The following is a 23634-nucleotide window of genomic DNA, read 5'->3' as shown; positions in this document are numbered from 1 at the left end:
ATAAACATGTGTTTATAAACATGTGAAGGCTGGCTGGTAACATGGAAGCTGGAGCAAGCTTGCACACTGTAGTGCTAAAAGGATTTAGATTGAGTAGAGGATCCAAAGGAGAATTGAACAGTAAATATGACAGAGTTCTTTCTCCCAGAAATCCCTTTCCTTTAGAAGCCGCCAGGAAGGAGAAACGGGTTTCAAGAGAGCGAGCGCCCCAGAGAGCATGGCTCTGCCTATCTCATTTCTTCAATTTAATGAACTAATAGAAACATTAACGTCTGATCGGTCTGCATGAAATTACTCAGGTTGTTTATTTATAGATTTTTGGGCAACCAGCAGCACAGAACTTCAGATTACTGCTTATTCTCATTTGTTCTAATAGTCTGTCATTTGTAGACAGTGGTCAACCTTGTTCCTGTCGAGGCTGGCCTTTTAAAACTTCATTCTTCCAAAACTCAAAGGATTTGGCTCAGGAGCAAAGGGGAAACAATTGACTGACTGTAGTTTTCAGGACCTGAGTGTGCTTCCAGCTGCAGTTCAAAGGTACACTACCAGGGTGCTCAAGAGGTTTGCTGTGGAATTATTTCTCCAAATACCCAGCCCTCTGTTTTCTTTACTTTTGGGGGTGTACTGGTAGGATATAGCGTGTGATTTAGCTTTTGCCTCTAAGGAAAAAAATCTGTTCTTACTAAAATGATGGTATTACTTTCCTCTTATAAAGTTGCTTTCCAATGAAATTAAGATAAAAATTGTGTTTGGGATTCTGTGCTCCGAGAGTGTTTTGTTTGTCTAATTTGACTTATACAAAAGTGCATGCCAAAAAGAATGCCATACACAGCTATAAAATAAACAGGGAACTCTAACCGTGGCGGTGTCCAACCCCCAGGCGCAGAGTGCAGCCAACTGCCTTTAAGGGAATCTTATGTTCCCACTGCTTTTGCCTAACTCCCCTCCCCCCAGTATCTTTTTCTGGACAGTTTTAGATATTCTCTCGCGGTGACTTGCTCGTTTTTAGAACTATTCCTGAATTCTGTGGCAGGTGTCTGACTTTGGGAGTTCTCCGTGTTTTCTTTTGGGTTCTTTGAGTGTCTCCTGTCTTCTGTTCTTTCTGCCTTGCTCCTTGTCATATAGAACTTGGTGTCACCGACCTGCTGGGCCAGTCAGTATTGCTGCCATGGTGTTACAAGGCCTCAGAGGGAGACAGAACAGGGCAGAGAGGAAAACAGGAGAAGTAAGTAACTAGAAACTGGTACAGTCTTTTAGGAGAGCCCTTCTTTCTTTCTTCCTTCCTTTCTCTCTTTTCTTTTCTTCTCTTTTCTCTTCTTCTTTTCTTTTCTTTTCTTTTCTTTCTTTTTTTCTCTCTTTCTCTTTCTCTCTTTTCTTTTCTTTCTTTCTTTTTAAAAATTAGGTATTTTCTTTATTTACATTTCAAATGTTATCCCCTTTCCTAGTTTCCCCTTCAAAAACCCCCTATCCCCTGCCCCCTCCCCCTGCTCACCAATCCATCCACTCTGCTTCCTAGCCCTGGCATTTCCCTATACTGGGGCATAGAACCTTCACAGGACCAAGAGCCTCTAGGAGAGCCTTCCCTTTTTAAGTACATATTTATAAATTATATTTCCTCCACCCCAGTAAAATAGCCATAAAGCCCTGGACCAATTCACTTCTAAAAGGACCCTCCAATTTTAGAGACCCCAAGTATAATTTAGGAAAGAAGATGAATAGTAGACTAAGGAGCAGTGTCTGAGATAACTTGCCGAGCTGGTAAAAGTGCTTACTGTTAATCCTGGAGCACCTAAGTTCATGCCTCAGTCTGACTGAGTGGACAAGAACACTGACCCCCACATGTCCCCCGCCCCCCAAAATCCTCACACTGACACGCTCGCTGCCACACACACATACACAGTAAACACATAAACTGACACACTCGCTCCCACACACACATACACAATAACACACACATGCACAGTAAACACATAAAATTCCAAAATAAAAAATTCTGAAATTACCTAGGCCTACTTCAACGTTTCTCTAGAGTAGTTGAAAAAGAATGATTAAAAATATATGTTGGGAAATCTGGGATTGGGAGCTTTAAATCATTGTTTCTTAAACCACTGTGAGATGATTATAGATGATATAGGAAAAATACTATTTTTATATTATGAATTTATTTATAGGATTGTCTTCTCTTCTTTGGCTTCCATTTATAGTGGCAATAAAAAGGTTTCCTTCTCAAATAAACTTAATAATAAAAGTGCATTTAAAAATGACATATACCTACAGCCATGTTGTGTTTAAATATATACTTACTACCACAATGTAGGTGACATGTCAATAATTATAAGGTTAATAGATGCTAGACATAGCTGTGTGGAATGAACAACATACATTGTTTGCCTTGGCAACAGTAACCTTAAAACTTGGGATTGCTGTTCAACCTCTCAGTTGTGAACTGCACACAAGTCAATTGATTTCACTCCTTGATGGCAACTAAGCAGTATATGCAGGGTGAAGTGCCATTATTAGAAGATCAACTAAGAAGTTGAATAATTAGTATTTTAATAATAATTTAATAATTCTGAGGCTTCTGGGAGGTAACTGCAAATATATTCTTAGGAATATATTTGTATATCTGTATAAGAAGTTATGAGGGAGAAAAATAACGTTTATCGCAAGGTCACCATGTTGAAAAGTTTATTGTGGAAGACAGCAAGGATGAGTAGCTGGGTCTTCATGTGTCCCCAACACAACTGGAGCAGGGCCTTTGTCTGAGCTTGTTGCCTACCTGCCTGCCTGCAGATCCAGCATCCCTAAATGGACAGCTTTGTCTGGGCTCAGTGGGAGAGGATGTGCCTGGCAGTTTGATGTTCAAGGAGGAGATGTGTAGGGTGCTGACACTCAAAGGCAGGCTTCTCCTTGTAAGGGGAATGGGAGAGGACTTATGCAAGGGTTATGAGAGGGTTGTTAAGTGAACAAATAAATAAATTTAATAATAATTTAAAAAGAAGAAAGCTAGGAAACACACCACCTCGTTTCCCCCAATTTTTATTAAAACATCGAGTTTTATTTAAATTTAAATTTTAGCCAGGTGTGGTGGCTCACACCTTTAACCCCAGCACTTGGGAGGCAGAGGCAGGTAGATTTCTGAGTTCAAGGTCAGACTGGTCTACAGAGTGAGTTCCAGGACAGCCAGGGCTATACAGAGAAATCCTGTTGGGGGGGGGGGGGGGGAGAAAAAGAAAAAGAAAAAAATCTTTCCATCCTTTTAAGAGATAAAGTCAAAATATGAAGTCTTGTACCAAAAGGAAATGGATGCTTGCTCACTTTTGAGGAGAATGCTACTCTAGTCTTAGTTGCTATATTCATGGAGGAGTCTGACACCAACAGATTAACTGTTATAGTCTCTTATTTGAGCCACTGGCATGCATGCTGTATCGAAAAGAATGGCTGCTTTTTTTTTTTTTTTTTTTGACAACCACAACTACTGAAAGCATCCCAGAGGCTAAAAATATAGATTGGGATGTATACAGACTCATTCGAATCTCAGCTTTGTCACGTGGACAAAAACATCCAACCAACCGACAATACAGCACTTTGAACTATGAACTGGAGACAACAAAATAATTGAGGTTTTCTTGTTGCTGATGTCCCTTGAGTGTATACTAACCGGTGCTCCTCTCCATCGCAGGAATGCACTCTGGGTAATGCTCCCAAGGCTGCAAAGCACCACCAGAAACCCTTCCACTCAGAGAGCCAGAAAGGGGGAAGTTAGGCCTGGCCTGGCTCAAGCTCCCTGAAACTGATCTGTGGGAGAAACAGCCAATAAGCAAGCAGAGGGAAGACACTACCTTTATCAGCTTAAATTTAAAGCCCCAGCATCTTTTCCATTTCCTCTTAATCATTGTAGACAATGCCCCGCTCATTAAAAACAAATATTCAGCATGGATTTTCCTTTTAAACTAGAGTTCAGGGCTCCTGTTAGTAACATAAAACCAAGCTCAAGTGAAGGATGAAATTTGTTTCTGAAAAAAGTCCAGAATATCATTTAGTTGATAAAAATATTAAAACTAGATTTTCTTCGAAGTGGAGTGGTTTTTTTTTTTTTTTCATCCCTATGGCCATATCTAAGGCAGCGTTGTTGCTAGAGATGACTTGATTTTCTTTGGGAAAAATTATTTTGATTTCTTTGGGCCTTGGTTATCTTTTATACAGCTTTAATAACTATTAGGAAATTAATTAAACAAACACGCGTGAACCACAAGTGAGCAGTACAGCAACTGACAATAAATTCAAAATGAGTTGATACACATTATCAAAGTATCAGGACAGATGTTACTGATGGAGACAATGGGCTTTAGGGAAAGGTGGGGTTATATGGGAGTAATATTTGGGGATTGTCTTTGCTTTGGTCCAAGAGTGTGATATTTATATTTGTCTGTGAAATATGAAATCCAATGTAGGTACAAAAGACATCAACAGAAGGCATAGGCTCAAAATGCCATTTCAGCAGTGTGCCCTGAGCAGTTCTGACTGGCCTTTGGAAGTCACTGCAGTCTGACCTTTGGGCGCCTGGGAGGGGCGCCTATAGCTGCGCCCGGCCTGGAAGGGGCCCAGGCACTTCCCAGTGCTGCCCGTCTGCACGCTGCTAACTCCTTCATCGCTTCCATCTCCAGGAAAAAGCTCTTTCCTAAATCCAGAGCAAGCTTTGGGCTGGTGTCAGTTGGCGTTTAACTTTGTTGCAAGTGGACTAGAGTCCCTTCTGCCTCCTCTCTTGGGGTAAGTGGCAAGGAGTCCGACTGAGGGCCTGTAGCTCGCACAGGGTAGTTAGGGGACCGCCGCCCAGAAGCAGGTGGGGGACCGAGGAGCCCGGTGGCGGGCTGGTCCCTTCAGTCTAAAGGCCTCGGTGGCCAGCGCCAGGCGGGGTGGGGGCGGGGTGAGGCGGCGCAGAGGGCGCGGAGATTACCGCGGCGCCACCAGAGACGCGCAGAGCCGGGGAGCCCCGGAGGTCCCCCCACGCGAGACCTCAAAAAAGAAAAAAAAAGCCGATGATAACAGGCAGTTTCCAGAGATCGAATAAAAAGAGAGGGCTTCTGCGCCCGCCAAGATCTCCTGCTCTTCCGGCGGCCTGCCGGGAGGCCCCCAGCGGCCACCCTAGCCCCAGGACGCAGGCGGCGACGTCCCCCCCCAACCCCCCCACATCCCGCCTCCTGCCTCTAGGCTCCAGCTCCGCGCGCTAGGGAGAGGCTGCCCGCGGCGCGGCGCACGCTCCGGCGGCTCCCGGCTTGCGCGCAAACCTTTCCCGGTCGGCGCCCTAGAGAGGGGACTGAGCGGCGGGGACCTGCGGAGGGACGCCCGGCCACCCGGCGCGCGCGCGCTTTCTCTTTTCTTCTGCTCGCTAACGCCGCTCGGCTGCTCGGACTTTGGTTCGGCTCCTTTCGTCCTCCCCCCCCCCCCCTCGCAGCCGGCTCCCCCACCCCGCCCTGTTTCTCCCCCACTTGTGTAAGCTATTTGTTGGGGGTGGCCGAAAGGGATGTCCTGTTTTTACCAGAGACACAGCGCGAAGGGAAAACTTAGACACTGGAAGGAAAGCGAGTAAATACGTAGATCGGACCCGCAGATCACTGGCTGGGACAGACAATTGAACTTCGGGAGTCCAAGGCGGTCCGGGCCGCCAGAGGTGAGTGTCCTCTCTTCATCCGACCCGGTTTTTGAAGTCCAATGGAGGGGGGAGGTGTGTCCAGATTTGGATGATTCCCCCAAACTGTCCCCTAGAAAGTGCTAGCTAGACACTTTGTAGTGCGTGAATGGGGATCTGGGGATGGAGGTCGCGCGCAGGGAGAGTGTGTGAGCCTCGGAGTTCTCCCCGATGATCCAACAGCAGTGTCCCATGGCCAGGGTCCCTAGGACCTCAGTGGTACGCTCGCCCAGGAAGACCCTCAACGACCTGGTCCCCAGTAACCCCTCTTGTCTAGCGCCACAGGACCTGAGTGAGTCTCGCGTCGTCCCCGGGTGCGGATCCTACCTGCCTGCACCCTGTTCCCTGTCGCCCGGGAAGCTTACACCAGACTCTTCCCACTCCCACCCGGTGACATTTAATACTTTGTGATGACCTGCTACGTGGAGTAAGGGTGCTGCCTCACTCAGTGTCCCTTGGAGAGCCGTGGGCGCCTGGGTTTGCGTGAGGCCGGGAGCGCGTGTACCCAGAGGCCAAGCCCTGGTCTCCAGGTACCGGTCGCAGTCTAAACAGGGGGGGGGGGTCACTTTAATGGTTTTTACGTGGCGTGGACGAATGTCTCTTGCAGTGTGCCAGGGTCTGTGAAATTAGAGGCGCCTTGTCAGAGGAGTCGCGTTCATTGGCTCCAGGAGCGGATGCTGAGGAGCAATTCTAACTTCTCCAAAGCCAAGGACCAGGCTGGGGCGAGCAGGTTTCTCTCAGAGCTCACTGGATCTGGGGTGGCCTTGGCACTCTAAACGCTTGTAGAGCTTGGTCATCTGTGACTGGGAGACAGACTGTGTGAGCCCGTTTCGTTTTGCAAGCCACAGCAACCCCAAACTTTTCATTTTATTTTTCTATTAGCACTAAATTCTTTTCCTTTTTTCTTTGTATTCGAGATTCGCAATCTCTCTGAAAGAAACAAGGAGGTTTTGACTGAGCCTGGTGGCAGAGCGGTGGCAAAACTAAGGGAGTGCAGTTTGATTTTTGCCACCGTCCCCTTGTTTGGGATGTTAGCGCCTCAGCTCACATCTTTCAAGTTCCTGGGAGACTAACGGGGTTTGCGGTTTGGGTGGGATCGGCGTGGCCTTCTCCTTTTCTCCCGGACAACGCAGGGACCATTCAGGGAGCCTCCTGAACTCGAGGGCCCCCGTGGAAGGCGCGCATCCCCGCGCGGGGACAACCTAGGTGGCGGCTCACCAAGCGCGTGGCGTGTGTTTTGGTTTCTGCGCAGCTACACGTGGGGCACCTCCGTGTGCGTGTGTGTTGTGTACTTGATCTGTGAGAAGGTAACTGGAGTCTCGTGTTCAAACCCAGTGGGCCCTTGGCCATTAATTTGCTTTCCTGGCTGTCATTACAGACACTTCCAAAATCTGATACCTAAAGAGATCCAACAGGTTGGGTTTCACATTAAGAGCCCACACTTAACAGTTTTCTTTCTCCCTCACCCCCTTTGGCTCCGCACTCTGGGATCAACGTAATTGTTGGAGCGAAATACATCTTCTTGAATATGGTATTTTGTTGCTCTTCTCTTAGCGCCGCCTTTTTGCACCTATGAGCGTTTGTCAGTTTCAGCGAGGCTCCTGGGGGACTTAGGTGGGAGTCTTTAGGAGTGTTTAGCAACCCGGACTCCCATCAACAACTTCTGAAGTTTCATTTACCCGTGGGTGACTGACAGCGCTGAAAGTGGACTGTGGCTTTTTTGTTTGCTGAGTGCTTCTCTTTTAATTTAATTTAATTTTTTAAGTTTTAAGGACAAAACTTGTATTTGATACAATTTCCCAATAAAGTTTGATATTTAAGTAGAAACGGTACCTACTTTTTATTTTACTTTAAAAAAAACAACATATATTTTTGTCAGACTTATACCTGAGAAACAAAATTTAGCAGAGGCTGAAGGGAAAGAATTCTAAAACAAAATAATTTGATATGCTTTATGGTGCATTTTAAGACATTTGCATTCAAAGACATTTGTACTTAAAAAAATATATTATCCCAAGAAATTTTTAAAAAGCAATAGCAATGTAAGACAGACTGTTTTGTGTGGAAGGACTGCCAGAGTGAGTTGCAATAATATCCAACATAGATAAAAACTGTAAAAACAATTCCACCTTATTAAAGGCTGTAAGTAATCCAAAGGGAAACATTTTTGTAATGTCCGCACATGAATGTTAAAAACAAACCGACATCAAAATCTTCGCTATTAACATCTGAACTGGCTTGAAATCTCATATTCTAATGAGTGATTCCTTGTCCTTCCTAGTAAGGGTATGTCTGAAAAGAACCTGGTTTTCAAAAGCCTGCTGCTCCCTGACTTCGTGAAATAGACGAACGTGAACACAGCACACTGCCTTCCTGTTTTAAGACCACCTCATCCAAGGGAATTTCACAGTTATAAGTGGAAGGGCTATTCAGTTTTTCCCCTTTTGTTTATGTTTATTTCATTGAATATTACAATTTTCTCATTTCCAAAACAAAACTGTGTATCTGTGTTCATAAGTAGCATAGCGTTGGCTAGCACATTCCAGTAAAAAAACTTCAAAACACTGCAACTTGTGTAAAAAATAAATTTATTTAAGAACAGTTTTGTTCTCATTAAGAAACACAAACATGGACATTTGGGCATTTTCTAGAAACTGGAAGGAAAAAAAGTCTTTGTAGAGAAGTTCATTTTTGAAGATTTGCCGATATCTCTGGGTTAAAAAGAAAGCATATTCTCCATCTCTAAATTTTCTTTTATTTATCTTGTGATTTGTGGTGTAAATAAATTTTACACACCCATAGGAAATACAGTGTCCAGTTTCATGTTTTTCGTCACTGATGCAAGCTCTGTGTGGCTGATGCCATATCTAAAAATACATTTATGTGGCTTTATTAAATGTGATGAACCCAAGTTAAATTGAGTAGAAACTTTGAAAGGGTAAGATGCTAGAAACCCCCATGGCTGTTGATAGAGAAGCTAGCGCCCTGGAAAACATGCACGTTCTAACTTTTAGATAACAAACTTAAGCTTTGTTAGCTTCCATGCAGCGGAAGCTCACAGGTTTCATGCAGAATTCAAGAAGAAAGATAATCCCTTTTGAGATTCAGTAAAGTGCTAAGTAATTTAAGAATGTGAGCATTTATGATGTTTTTACATTATCTCCTGTATTTTTTTCCTATGGGGTAAACTTAAGAATACTCAGTGTTCAGTAAGAACAGGCCCCTGTTACAGGGGGCTTATTCACCATAGTTCTGTACTGCAGCTGCTGATCATATTTCACGGAGCTGTTAAAGCACTTAAAACCTAAAATTAGGTACTGTCTGGTTGTAAATATTTCAGATCACTCATTTGAGAAACAAACAGAAAAGTCTGTTATCAAAAGTATGGAATTCTGTCATGGAGGAGCTGGGCAAACCTTTACGAAACACCTTGTTATCATCTTAGTGGGAATATAACCCTGACAGTTTCTTTTTCGGATGGACATTATCCTTCCATACTCTCGACTCTTACACTGTGTGTCTCAGTAGACTATCTTAAACTAATTGTATTCAGAAGTACAGTCGGGGGATTTTATTACAACGGTTACCGGGTGAAAGAAATCAACACCACCCAGAATGGGGTGGCAGTGCTGAGTACCTGCTCCTCTCATGGAATTTTCCTGGTGAACTTAGAAAGGACATGCTCTCTCAGGCATTTGTCCTCCTCCGGATGGGTTAGGTGCAAGGATGTCTTTAAGTGTTACCATGTTTAATGCTACATTTCACAGCTTGGTGTGTCTGAGTGAGACGAACTGAATATTCATTAAATTGTGCATGGAGCCAAGCCTGGCGTCACTTAGCCTGAACTTGAGTGGGAGAAAATAAACAAGAGCCCCATATTCAAAAGTGTCACAAGCCACTTTGCTGGCTTTAAGAGGTCTGAAGATTTTGTAAACACTACTGTCACTTAATAGTGCTGTGGCACACACAGTACATCAGCGTGTGCTCTAGTCACTTTCCTCTGCACTTCCTGGGGACTTTTCTTGCTCTCCCCATGTGTTTGCTGTAAAAGGATGCAATTTTTTTTTGAATGTACCACTATCCTTAGAGATGAAGCCGATAACAAACAAACAAAAACAAAACAAAACACAGCAAAAACAGAACCCTTTTGGGTCGCCAAGCCTACATTTATAGGGACATTTAAGACAGTTTCAAAGAGTCACTTCTAAGTCTCCGGGAACCTTTTCTGTCATTGAAAGGTGCTAATTGATCTTAGCTCTGACCTAATAGTCTAGTTTGATATTTGAGACTTATCAGTATTGGTTTAGCCCTTTTCTCATCCTTTCATGGTCGATAAAGAAAGAGACCCTGTGAAAATATCAGAAATGCTTTCCTATGTCAAGCATTTTAATAAAGTGTTCATAATTTAAAACAGTTTACATGCAGTAAGCTATTTTATTTTAATAATCTTTTGGACCATGGAAGGAAGAACCAGCTTCTCCTATTAGTAACTCAGGACATTACCTAATAAATAGTTGTTAAGTTGTAAGACAATGTCTACAATCACATTTGAGTACTTTCAAACCAAAATCTTAACATGCCAATATAAAATCATGAAAATTTATATATGAGATTATACTTTCTTAAGTATCTTTGTATCTTAAAGTATGCTTTTAAATAAAGGAAGTCTTCTCAGTATGGTTGCCAGGTAACTCTTTCTTCAAGTCAACATCCTATGGGCTCAACATGACCTTTTTGACAGGCTAGCTAACAGCAATTTAGGATCTAGTTCCTGCAAAGCACTGCTGTGCAAAGTTTATGGGGTTAGTGAATCTTAATCCTTTCAGTTATGCTGTGAACGAATGCAGCAGAGGCTTTCATTCATCCCATTTTATTGGTGAAAATGTTAAGATCTGGTTTTATGGCAGCAGAGTGGAGCCAAGGTCTTAACTTCTCAGTCCCACCCGTCTCCTCAAGCATCATGGTAGGCTGTTGGTCCCATCAGTTCAGCATGGGAATTCTGCGAGAAGGGTCATGATGGCCTTCATTATTTGTTACCCAAGAGAAGCTAGATGTTAGGAAAAGAAGCTTAATTGTTCAGTGCATCTGCAATTACATAGATAATATTGTTTAAGACAGGCCACAAAGTGCACTGAAGTGAAACAAATTTAAATGCCCATGTATTATATTTTTATTTGGGGGGGTGTGTGGGTGTGTGTGAGCGCGTGCATGTCTAGGTCAGAAAACAACTTGTGGGAAACAGTCATCTCTCCACCAGGCAGGTTCCAGTATGGAACGTGCATCTTCAGCCTTGATAGTAAGCCTTTACTCACTGAATAATTTCACCAGGCCCTGAAGCACCTACGTAAGGAAACAGAAGTAACAGTCAGCAAGCGCGTTGTCCAAATGAGGAAGTTGCTAATAAACACTGACCCTGTGAGAACACTTTGTGATGATATTCTGCAGGCAGAAAGAGTTCTTGACCATCTTCGTGGAATATTGAATTTATGACTAAAATTTTCTTTTACCTTTCAGGCTTCAGCCTTTAGTTTGATGTTGCCAGTTTTGTTTGTTTGTTTTGGTTTGTTGTTGTTTCAAGCTTGACAAGCTGACTAAGAATCAATCTACACCCTTATGTTAAGCCAACTCACAAGGAACAAACTGCCTAACACTGTAAGCAATGGGCTTCCCGAGGAAGCCTTCAGTTATAAGTGGCCTGGTCTTATTTCAGGAATACTTCAAATTTATGTGGTTGTTATGCTTTTCATGTATAAGTTTTCTTTCTAGGTGAACATTTTTTTCCTATGACTACCTGTTTTAAATCTTTAATGTATTTTTGGTAGGAAGTCAGTGGCTCCTACTGTTGTGTTTGTCTATTTAGCTATGAGCCTCTTTTATTCAAATGAGAATTCAAATGAGTTCCAGTCAGCCAGAGAGTTGTCAGGGTTCTGTGTGCATACCCTAACAATCACTCACCACACTTCTGTTACTATCAGTGCCCCTAGAATTCTTCACAAGAACCTTTGGGTGTATATAAAAAAAAAATCACTTCAAAAATGACAAGCCTTTTAATGACAATCCAGAGTGCCTGCTCTAGTATCTATATGGTGTATCTATTAGTTCTATTAGTATCTATTAGTTCATTCAGAATCGGTGGTGTGAGCCTCTAGTCACCACTACTGGAGAGGCTGAGGCAAGAGGATCACATGAACTAAGGTTCAGCCTCATGAATTGGAAATTGGCCTGGGTCACATCGGGAGACTCCATGTCACAGCAAATGAGCAAGCAAACAAGCTGTCAAGTACTACACAATATCCATTGTAGTACTTCAGCAATGGGTCTGTCCGTTGACTATACTAGAATATTCTATTCACCTATCTCTAACTTCGTTTCAACACTGAGAGCATAAAACAAACAAACAAACAAACAACAACAAAACACCAGTGCAAATGTTCTTTTCCATGTGTAGTTTCCTGTCTTGCTGAGGTAGGACACGAACCGAGGTACCTATGTGTGGGCTCTGTGTGTCTTGCTGAGGTAGGACACGAACCGAGGTACCTCTGTGTGGGCTCTGTGTGTCTTGCTGAGGTAGGACACGAACCGAGGTACCTCTGTGTGGGCTCTGTGTGTCTTGCTGAGGTAGGACATGAACCGAGGTACCTCTGTGTGGGCTCTGTGTGTCTTGCTGAGGTAGGACATGAACCGAGGTACCTCTGTGTGGGCTCTGTGTGTCTTGCTGAGGTAGGACATGAGCCGAGGTACCTCTGTGTGGGCTCTGTGTGTCTTGCTGAGGTAGGACATGAACCGAGGTACCTCTGTGTGGGCTCTCTTGGCACGACTCTTCTCTAAAAGCTCTAGGAAGAAATACCATCACTGGCTACATTGATTTTCATGTGAATTATTGCTACTGTTAATGTTCTTCTTCCCCCTTTTCTTTATAAAACAACAGAAGCATTTCTCCCAAAAGACTCCAATTAAATCATAAAAACTTACATTCATATGGTGTTAAGTTTAATTCTGCTCACAAAAGCAACAGCATTAAGGTTGAAATTCTATCTTTAATCAACTAGGTGTACCTCTTATTGAGGAGGAATGTTTGATATTTCTAATCCGCACAAGGTCATATATACAATTCACAGAATTCAGTGTAATTCCCAAAGCAGTGATCTGTTCATTACGTTTCACCTCTGCCTTTGAATTCCCTAATGTTCCAAGATTTGAAAAAGCCCAAATGTTATGATAAAGAGGTTGGGTATTTCTAATATAATGAATGTTTCCAGTGTGCTGAAAAGCAGGGATGGTGTGGAGAGTCTGCAGATCTTTCCTCTAGCCAATCCTTTCCCCCAAGCTCTTGTATGTGAATGCAAATATTTATTCATATATGGGCATTAATCAGGAAATTTTAGACAAATTTAATCACAATGTGGGTAAGTCATATTCAAATTTCCTTCTGCAAGTCTGCTTGTAAGCCCAAGCCATTTCTAGTAGGTAACTAAGAATGCACATCTTGAACTGGGGAGATATCTCAGGAGAGGACCTGAGTTCAGATCATCTCCAGGATCCACGTAGCCAAACGCAGTGGGAATGGTGGTGTGCTCCTGAGATCTCAGGGGTTGGTGTAATCTCACCAGTGTTAGTGCCAAGCACTGAGACATGTGGGTTCACAGGCAGGTGGATCCCTAGAGACTTCCTAGCCAGCCAGCCTGGACTATTTGGCAAGCTCCTGGACAGTGAGAGACCATGACTCAAAAGGAGGGTAAATAGTACCTGAGGAATGCCTTTTGCTTGGCTTCCATGTACATGCATGGACACGTACCTGGACATGCTGGAACATGCACATACATGTACAATAAAAACTGCAGTAAATTAATTGACAGTTGCTTTTTTTTACATGAACATTAGGGGTTAAGATGATAGTAGTGTTTCATTTTGATTGAACCAAAAGGATTTTGATTTATCCATATTTTATACCAGTAGCCATTCTCTTTAATTATTGAAGCCTTTCTTCATAGATGATGAGAAAATGCTTGCTTAATGATTTTACTTATTAGCACTACTAAAGACATGCAAATTTTAACATGAGATGAAGAGGTTTTAGCTCCTCTACTCAATATAGTTTTGATGTTGGGGCATTTGATTTCTTATATATATGTATTGTCACAGCTTCCTCTGAAAATGTTTAGCACAGGGAATTAGTCACTGTAAAAGCAGCTCAACAGGCTAAAACCTCAGTCATTCTGTTAGTCTCTGATGGACTCTTGTTCTCTATAGACATGGTCAAAGTGTTCATTGTCACAAGAAGAATAATTGTGACATCTTAGTGCTTCTCTTGAAGGACTGTTCTGGATTATGCATCATCTTATTCCCCAAGTATTCACATTGGTTTACAATTATTACTAATTCCTGCCTATACTTAAATTTCTGTAGAAAGTTCTATGTCCTACAAGGCAGATTACAGAGTCTCCAACAGGAACTGCGCTGTCCTTCACTCTCAGAACCTTGGCCAGATTGCCATTTCCCTCTCTCAGTGAGCACACCTGAGCCATTTCTTCTCCAACCACAGGGAAAGATTCACTCCTCACACACACTTTTGCCATTTCACTTTGTCCCTTTCGTATATGGTCTTACTATCACACTATTTTCTCTGCCTCTACAACTTCCATTTCTACTTCTTTTCCAGGATTTGAAATGCAAAGCACTAACTCCCTCCTTAAAGCCCAAATGGGATATTTCTTTTTCTTTCCTCCCAAAGCACACAGGTTCCACCTTGGGCAAAGCCCTTAGCACATTAACTGGACAAACATTGCTGTCTAAATCCTACTTGAGATGAGAACTGGCTGGAGGGCTCAGCGCTGTTTGTCATCTCTCTATCTCCAGCATACCATGCACTGTTTGACAAATAAGTCTGTGCGCCAAACCTTCCTTTGGGTGAGTGACTAAAGAATCCGTGTCTGCAAGCAATGGCCCAAGAGTAGACATCCTTCCCTGCTCTAACACTGGCAGCAGTGGAGAAACAGAACAGAACCAAAATCACGACCATCTTGTGGTTAGGGAACTTCAGTACAACTTCAGGGATTTAAGATACTGACCCAGTAGGACTAAAGCCCTGAGTTAGCACATGTGAATATGTGTACATGTGTATGTGCACGCATGCATGTGTGTGTGAGGAGATTGTCTACTGTATGTGTAATCATGTGGTTTTTTTTTTTTAACCAAAGTGTTGGTAACTCAATGCTTTAGTAAGAGAAAGATTCTGAAAACTCTGGAGATGTGAGTGCTTCGTAGAACGTGAAATGGGAGAGACCCAGTTCCTAAGCAGAAAGGGAACTAGGGCTATGGCTGCCTGGGTTCAAACCCCTGCTCTTACAAAACAACAAAAGCAAAGCAAAACAAAACAAAACAACAACAAAACAAAACAACAACAACCCAAACAAACAAACAAACCAAAAAAAAAAAAAAACCCAGAAACTTTGTTCACAGTTCTTGTGATTTTGCCTGTTTTCTTCTGCATAATAGAAATACTGCATGAGCTTTCTTTTCAAATTTTTTTTATGAGTGTTCCATAGTTACACATGTAAGGATCCCATATATACATATGGATGACTGTCTGTCAGCAGTGTGAGTTTTGTTATACCGTTCAGTAGAACACCCTCAGTGGATCCAGGAAATTATAGCTGAAAGAAGTTTTTTGATTTTAACCTTGAATTGTGAGCATAGACTGTCTCTAATTATAAAATTCGGGTGTTCCTGTACCATCTTCGTAAATCTGAGGCTGTATTTAGAGCTCCATATACAGACATTGTACATTCTCAAAATTCAGCCTTGACTAGTTATAATATCTTTTTTATCAAATATATACATTACAGTGGATTAGTTATATTTGGGCTTGAATTAGTGTGTTTCCTCAACTAAGCTAAGCAGTTATAAACACACTCTCCAGTGATACTGTTACCTTATGGCTAACGCTTGTGTCCCCACTTACTTTTTGAAAGTCTGGAGGTAATGATTTTAAGTAAAGACACAAATTTTCAATAATGTACTGACATGGTGAATTCCATGTAAAATTAAGAAAAACTTCAGGTATTGAGATGATTCGTACCTCACCATCAAGAGTTGGAAATTATTAACACATCTACGTCTAGAATTTACCACTCAGTCATTGGATTGAGATATAATGGAAAGCAGGAAGTGTACATAGGGAGCTAAATGGCTGACCGTCAAGGTGCAATAGGGATCTGGTGCATCTGTATACACGTGGTCCAGTAGATGTAGTCCCTGCCGCCCTCCCTTTCATGTGTTTAGATCTCAGTTTTCCTGTCTCTGATCTTCAGAATCTGGGGCTGGAGCATTTGTTCAGGGAGTGTTATTTTGTACATAGCATAATGTTCAGCATCCTTCTGATTTACTTAGTAGATTCCAGGAGACCCTGTCTCCCACATAATAGCAGTCTCTAGATGCTATTGGGTAGACTTGGGTAGAAAAAAGAAATTACTCGCAGATGAGAGCACACAGCCCACGCAGCTCTTCATATCTCTTGATATGGTGAAAAGATGCCAGAGCTCTACTTAAGAGGATTGTTCTACTCCCAGTCAAGTGTGGAGGATCCTAATTCCTTCCTCCTGAGTTAAACACAAAGGCAAACAATTCTCATTGGTCTGTGTTGATAGATGAATTTCACACAGAGAGGATTTACAGATAAGCTTAGGCGGGTTGACCATCTTCAGTGCTGTTTTCCTTTTCCTTATTTGTGTGGGAGAGGTAGACTTCCTGGGAGGATATTCAGGGAGTAAATATTTATTTGAACTACCTCTGCTAATTCTTCTTGTCACCATTATTCTTCAGACATACCTTTTATTCAGTTTTTGGTAATGACAATACCTAATTGCCTGTCCCTTTCGATGAAGAAAAGTATTCAGTAGTAAAAAAAAAAATTACTTTCTTTACTATATATTGTCATAAGTGATGTTTTATCCGGACACTACCGTCTGGAATCTAAGTACTTGATGAATTGGACCATTCATTTATTTGTAATGAGAAACTCAAATGGAGGTGGCATGCAGCGCAAACAGCACATGATTTCAAAGGCAGAGTCCTTGCACAAGACTCTGGGTTTCATACTAATGGAAGGCAGGCAGAGACAGACAGGGAAAGGCATGCAAAGAGAGACACAGGAAGGGGAGAGAGGGAGGGAGAGACCCCGAGGAGAAAACCACTGGGGTCACTAATATAATACGTGCCACTACGATGAACAGAAAAATTACCTCTTAGCTTTCAGTTTGTACAAGTTTGGAAATTCAAATTTAGTAACAATTAAACAGCCCTGAAGACAGTAATATTTAAGAATACTACATGGGGGAAAAAAACCCTGTTTATTGATGTGACATTAGACCCAAGCTTTTACTGTGTAATTCCGTTGGGCTTGTGTTTAACATACAGTTTCATTGAGGCTGCTGTGCATTTACTAGAAGCTGGGTTATAGTCCTGGCACTGCCTCTGCACTGTTCAGGTGGAGAGGAATATTCTAGGAATCACTTGAGAATCAAAACCTAGAACCTGTAATGTCAAACACAACGTGAGAGGGATGATTAGGTCTGCAGCTCTGAGCTGAGTGTAAACGTTATTTCTAACTGTAAAATTTTACTGTTAGAAACACAAGACCACATTCATATTCTTATAAGCAGATGTTTTTTTTTAACCTTACAAATTAGAGACTGAAAAAAAATTCCTGAAATTCATCACTATGTCTTGTCTAGGAGGATTTACGTTTATTGTATTGGTCCTATGAATAATGTCACATGGACAGTACCACACTGGCCTAGAGATTTCACGAGGTTCACTAATCGATATGTATGCAAAAGTCTCATGAAGAAACTTGAACTTGACCACACATAGAGAAAGGAGAAGGGGGTAGGAGGAAAAGAAAAAGAGAGAGGAGGGGAAAGAGAGCAAGAGAGGGAGACAAAGAGACAGAGAGAGACAGAGAGAGAAAGAGCATGACATATATTCCATTGCTTATAATGCAATTTTTGAGTATAGTTATACTGAAGAATGTAACTGCAAATTGAGTTCACCTCGTGTGACCAAAGCATCTTTGTAAGAGAACCAGGATCCTGCAGATGTCCATACCTGTCTGTCAGTAGGGAGGTGAAGTAAATGCTAAAAAATCCAATGAAGATGGGATGGGGCCATGCTGGAGGTGCTGGGTTGGGAGTGATTTAAGTTAGGGGCTTAAATGCTAGGGCTCAGTCTGTGAGGGGAGTTCTGCCTTGCACATTGACAGGAAACCCAAAGAAGATGCAGCAAGCCTCATGACCATCCAGGCACTTCATGCCAGAAATTGAACAGGAAACCTGGTAGCCACTTAGGCACTGGAGAACAGCCAAAAACCCAGAGGTTCTGTTTTTCTAAATGAGCACTTCCCTGGTTAATAAATCAGAGAATGCCCCCAGAGTATTTAAGTCCTGCATCTACATTCTCAGGTTGGTTATGCCCACTGTAGGACTGAACGTGGTGGGACTTACTGATTTTTATAATTTTTTTATACTTTTTGGCATATAATACAAGCAGTCACTTCCTTTTCTTTCCCTGAAATATCTTTTCTTACTCTCCTGCCCTCCACTACCCAAACTTCCTTAGCCCACCTACTTTTTCTTTTTTGCTTCCTATCCGAAAAAACAATATCTCATCTGTCCAGGCTTAGCTCAAATACCACCCCCTCTGGGAAGCCTTTCTTAATGCTTGGGAAGAGTTAATTCTTTTCCTTGTAATATCATATTATTCTACTCGGACTATTAACATGAGGGCACGTTATGCTGGACTAAACTGCATTTGAATTTGTCTGCTAGAGAAATTCTGAGCTCAATGACATGAGACCATAGTTTTGTACCTCTTTACCCACAACAGTGGAACTATTGATAATAATTGAGTAGCTGGACTAGTGAATGCATGCCTTCTAAGAACATATGCTAAGTTAGAAATCCACAAGGAATGAATCCTATTTATGGTTTAGAAAATTAATTTTCTGCTTATATTTATGGAAACGATTTATTGCATGTTATCTATTTTAAATTATTCAAAGTTTGTTTTATACTAAAATGAGGCTGTTTTTCTAGTGGAGATAAGAAGTACCCAGCGTGAGAGGTTTCTGGTTGGGGACCGTGATGCTCATAGCACTAGTTTACTCTAGAATCAAATGCTGACCTCTTCAGTTGCTTTCTGATGAAATAAACTTTACGCTATTTTAAAGAACAAAACAATTAACCTGTGGAATTAAGGTTTTGCTCTGAGAGGAAGCATGTGTTTCAATCAGTGTTTCAGACCTGGAGTCCAGAGCTCACTGGCATATGAGAGGAACATGGAGACTTGGGAATCAGGTCTTCGATCAGTTACAGTTGAGGAAGGAGCTAGTTTTGTTCAAGTTTTCAGTGGTTTGTTTTTAGGCATTTTCCACACAGAGATGAGCAAGACCCTTCAAAACCACAAACTTGCTTATGTAGGGGGAAAAAACCCTCCTCATATCCAAAAATAACATTAAATTAAGACTATTGTTTCCAACAGCCTCAAAAATTGTGGTTTGATTTTCTTGTCTGAATCATCTTGGTTGAAGCACACACTTGCACTGCATCACAATGACGCATAGATGCTCGCTGCATCCGGCAGAAGAATGGGCAGAGCTCAATTCTTCCATTTTTCTTAAGATGCTTCATTCAGTGACAGTAAAGAAGTTGGTCCAAATGAGGCTAGAGTAAATAAATATATAACATAATGCCTTAGATGGTCTGCATCATGCTTTGCTTGTGTCTGACATGGAGTTACAGACTGGAGTCAGAATAAGTGTATTCATGTCCAGACTCGACAACTCATGAGCCACAGTAGTAGTAGCAATAAGTAGTGACAGGAGCTGCCTCATAGGACTAAGGGAAGGGATGACTAGGGTCACACAAGGTACACCCTGGATATGGCAACTGGACCAGGCTCATTTTTTGAATCGATTACTTTGAATAAACTAATGAGCATATTTAATATCATACCACCACTCCCTACCTCCAACCCCCAGCAGGTACTCAAACCACAATCCATACTACTAAAGCAAGTTCCTTTACTGTAATAAAATATTAATTATAATTGATGTAACATTTAAACAAAAACCTGGAAAGGGTTGGTTATCTGTGAGAAATATCTAGAAGGGAACAAGGAATAGAGTCCTACTGTCTTAGTCAGTGTTCTATTGCTGTGAAGAGACACTGCACTGCAATAACTGTTATAAAAGAAAACATTTGCCTGGGGCTCACTTACTCTTTCACAGGGTTACTTCATCATCATGATGGGATCGAGCATGGCAGCACCCAGGTAGATATAGTGCTGGAGAAGAAGCTGAGAGTTCTATATCAAGACTTTCTTTCAGCAGGAAGACAGAGCCCCTGGGCCTGGTGGTCAACATTCAAATCTCTGAGTCTATGGGAACCATTCACATTCAAACTAGCAAACCTACAATGTTCATGTTATAATTCTTAGCTGGTGAGATGGATGTGTCTATCAAATGAAATTCAGCAGCTCTCTCCCTTGTGTATTTTCTGAATGTGTATGTGCATTCTTTTAGGGTGTGTGTGTGTGTGTGTGTGTGTCCACACATGGAGGGAACTAAGGTCAACCTTGTGCATCATTCCTCTGTAGCTGTCTTCTCTGGTTTTTTTTGAGGCAAGGTCTCTTACTGGGACATGTTGTGAGCTTGTCTCTGTCTCCCAGAGCTGAGATTATAAGTGTGTGTTGCCAAAATGCCTGTCTTTTTATGTAGATGCCATGATCAAGCTAATATTCTGATTTGTGTATTTTAGTGGAGGTGTGGATTATATATAATATGTAATGTGTAATATAATAGATAATAAATAGGTAATAGAAAATAGATTATATAATATAATTAATATACAATATGCAATATATAGTATATAATATACAGTATATAGTATATAATATATAGCACATAGTATATAGTATATAGTTAATATAATCTATAATATATTATACTTTATTAAAATGTTAAAAATGAGGATATATTAATAAAAAGTGAATTTTATACTCTGTCTATTTTTCAGTCAAGATAAGCTATCCCTTGGTTTGCTTCATTTTTTACACTTGCTTTGATAAAATATATAATGAAAAAGTAAATGAAGATAGAGCTTGTTTACACTTTTATTGTCATGGGTGCTCACTGATTCTCTTACAACTTGCTTTTGCTATACTGAATCTTGAACATGCCCCATTACCACACTGACCATACATCACTACATATAGTTTTGAATATTTCTATTTATTGTATACACGGGTTTCAGAGTTTAACTGCCCTTCTTTCATATGTAGCTAGATTTATGTCCAGGTTTTGTTATTAAAAAGAATATCAGTTTTTTTTTCTGTGCTAGGATTAAACGCAAGACCTTGCAGTGCTCCACAGGCACTCCATGTGCTCAATCCCAGCTCTGTAGTGATGGTTACGCACCTCTTTGTACACTTGGTGAATTCTTTTAGAGCTAAAAAGAGAAGCATGGGATTAGTAGATGAAGGTGTGTGTACATTTTGCATGAAGGTCAACAAGATGCTTTGGAGAAAAGTTATGATGCCCTGAATTCCCCATGATGAACAAGAAGATGCAACTGCAGAAAATTTTAGCACTGTAAATGTTTATATTTTGCTTAACAAGAAGGTTTATGAAAGTGAATTCTTCAAGGAAGTAAATTATTTTCAGTGAGTATAATAATTGGAAAAAGATTAGGACAAACAAACTTATTAACCACACACATAAAAATATTTTGGTAGATACAATTGCTAATGTAAGAATTATTTCTCTTTAATTACATAAATTCCCATAGTTGATATTTAGAGTTCTTAAACTAATTGGTAAGAAAATATGTATCAGTGTATGTCATACTATAGTTTTTATTTAACACTGTATTTCTCATGATATTTAGGATTGTCTCTAACTGATATGGATGAAGAAAACTTAGGAGGAGTTATATGTTATTGTTCTATGTAGAGCCTGCTGTGTATCACATGCCTGCCAAAGGCATTATATATATAATTTTATGTTTTAACTTATAAATATGTAGTAATGTGACATGGCCTCATAACATATTCTACGATATGTTAATAATATTCATTTATATGAAACCATCAACCACTTTAATTTGATTAATTTGTAAATCTGAAAATACAATCCTATCCATATTAAAATTAAGCTAATGCATCTAAACATGAAAAACTACTATTTACTCTTGCTTATCAGAATCCAATCAATATACAAAGTTAAAAATGACATATATTAATGCATTCTTTGTGGTCACACTCTTATATTAGACTCTTTATATGCAGATAATTCATTTTCCACAGCTCTGATTATGATTATAGTTGACTTTCAATGGTTATCTGGTGCCTTTAAAGATCCATCCAACTCAAAATAGCTAACATATTCTTCCAGCATTGGAAAAATATGGCTATCAATTTTTTTTCTGCAGAATTTCCTGTTATTCTAAGGGATTCACTAGGACTTATGCACATAAAAGTGAAAGTTATATTACTGTAGGGAGAACATTGTGAGCCCCTGAGAAGAAATGTTCTTGCTGTCTTAAGTACTGTATGTATATAGAATGGCTAACATTTTCCTCCCAAGAAATTTCATGTATGCAGTTAAAACACTCTTAAATTGATTAAGGATTTGTTATATATTTCCAGAAGCACTCAGGAGGACTTTTACGGTTATAAGAGGAGAGTGCATTAGCATGCCAGAAACCAGTGAATACGCTGGAGGCCCTCAAAACTATGCCCGACATTCTTGACTGTACCATATAAACACGCTGGGCAGCCTGAAAAAACAAAACAATTCTCTTTGCTCCGAGGTAGAAGCAGCCTGTGAAGATAACACTTTCAGTCACTTGAATATTAATTTGATACTTTCTCTGTCAGAAGTAATTTTTATTACTTAGCAAATGGAATGAAAGGGCAATAAATATGACTGGTATTTGTTTCTCAAGTAAAGTATTATCTTACATTGATCCAAGCTGTTACCTTTATACTTCTTGGAAAGCATATTGCAACAACTATTACAGTATTTTCCTATTAATCAGAGAAGCTAAAAAGCATTTTATAAATGTTGAATCAAAACTCTCCCCACCATGAGAGAATTAAATTTCGAGCAATATACTCCTTTTATAGGGTGAGAAACTGAAGTACGGAGAAATTACAAGATTTTCCTAAAGCCTTACATTGACTCATAGCAAACAGAAATCTTGATTCTGTTTGCTTGATTCAGTCTGAAACTCCTTAAACTGATCCATTTCCTGGCTTTGAGAAGTTTCCCTTTATTTAGTAGTCTATTCACATCTATTCATTCATATAGACATTTAAAGAGAATCATTGTTTTTGTAAGATACAGCTTTTGGTTCCAAACTCCATCACAATATTTAAACTTTATATATCTTATGGATTGTTTTTGAAAAGGATTGTTCAAGTGTGGGGCATAGCAATGGCCGTAGGCGCCCCCAAGCCCCTCTCTGTTGCAAATATAGACCTGTTCAAGCACTTGAGCTACAGTTAAACAGAAGCATCCGTGGGTAGGTGTGCAGGAGGGATATAACAAGAGCGCCAGCATGCATGCAGAGCATGGAAGGTCTGATTTCCCCTTTTCTAAGACCAGATGCCTTTTCAGGGTTAATTTAACCAATGGCGGCATAATTACCTCAATTCTCTAGCTTGCTGAGTTACTCTTGTAAGTTAGAATATACAAATGTGCTTGATTATGATGTCATTAAGTACATTTGCCATCACAGCTTGCTTTTGTTTTTTCTCTGTCCTCCTTCATTACTTCTCCCATTTTTTTTTCTTCATGGTCTCCTCACTTTCTTTAGATAATCTCCCTTATACTTTTTGTCTCCTCTCTCTCTCTGTCTCATTCTCTGTGCACACCCATGTATATATAT

The 23634-nt window shown here is 40.8% G+C and overlaps 1 protein-coding gene across 10 annotated transcripts in view; it reads left to right on the top strand.

The window, feature by feature from the left end:
* The first annotated feature begins 4594 nt into the window (after positions 1 to 4594).
* Eya4 (EYA transcriptional coactivator and phosphatase 4) overlaps positions 4595 to 23634 on the top strand; it is a 247877-nt gene continuing 228837 nt past the window's right edge. The window contains exons 1-2 of one of the 10 annotated variants that reach the window (XM_030244877.1): positions 4595 to 4770; positions 5543 to 5671. The gene's annotated coding sequence lies outside the window, so the exon portion shown is untranslated. Of the gene's footprint in view, positions 4771 to 4946; positions 5672 to 23634 lie in introns of those variants that run through there. The other 9 variants (XM_006512523.4, XM_006512524.4, XM_011243115.1 and 6 more) reach the window with 9 other exon arrangements.

The sequence above is a fragment of the Mus musculus genome, chromosome 10, assembly GCF_000001635.26.
Source record: "Mus musculus strain C57BL/6J chromosome 10, GRCm38.p6 C57BL/6J".
NCBI lineage: Eukaryota > Metazoa > Chordata > Mammalia > Rodentia > Muridae > Mus > Mus musculus.
This window is presented reverse-complemented; position numbering and strand designations above follow the sequence as displayed.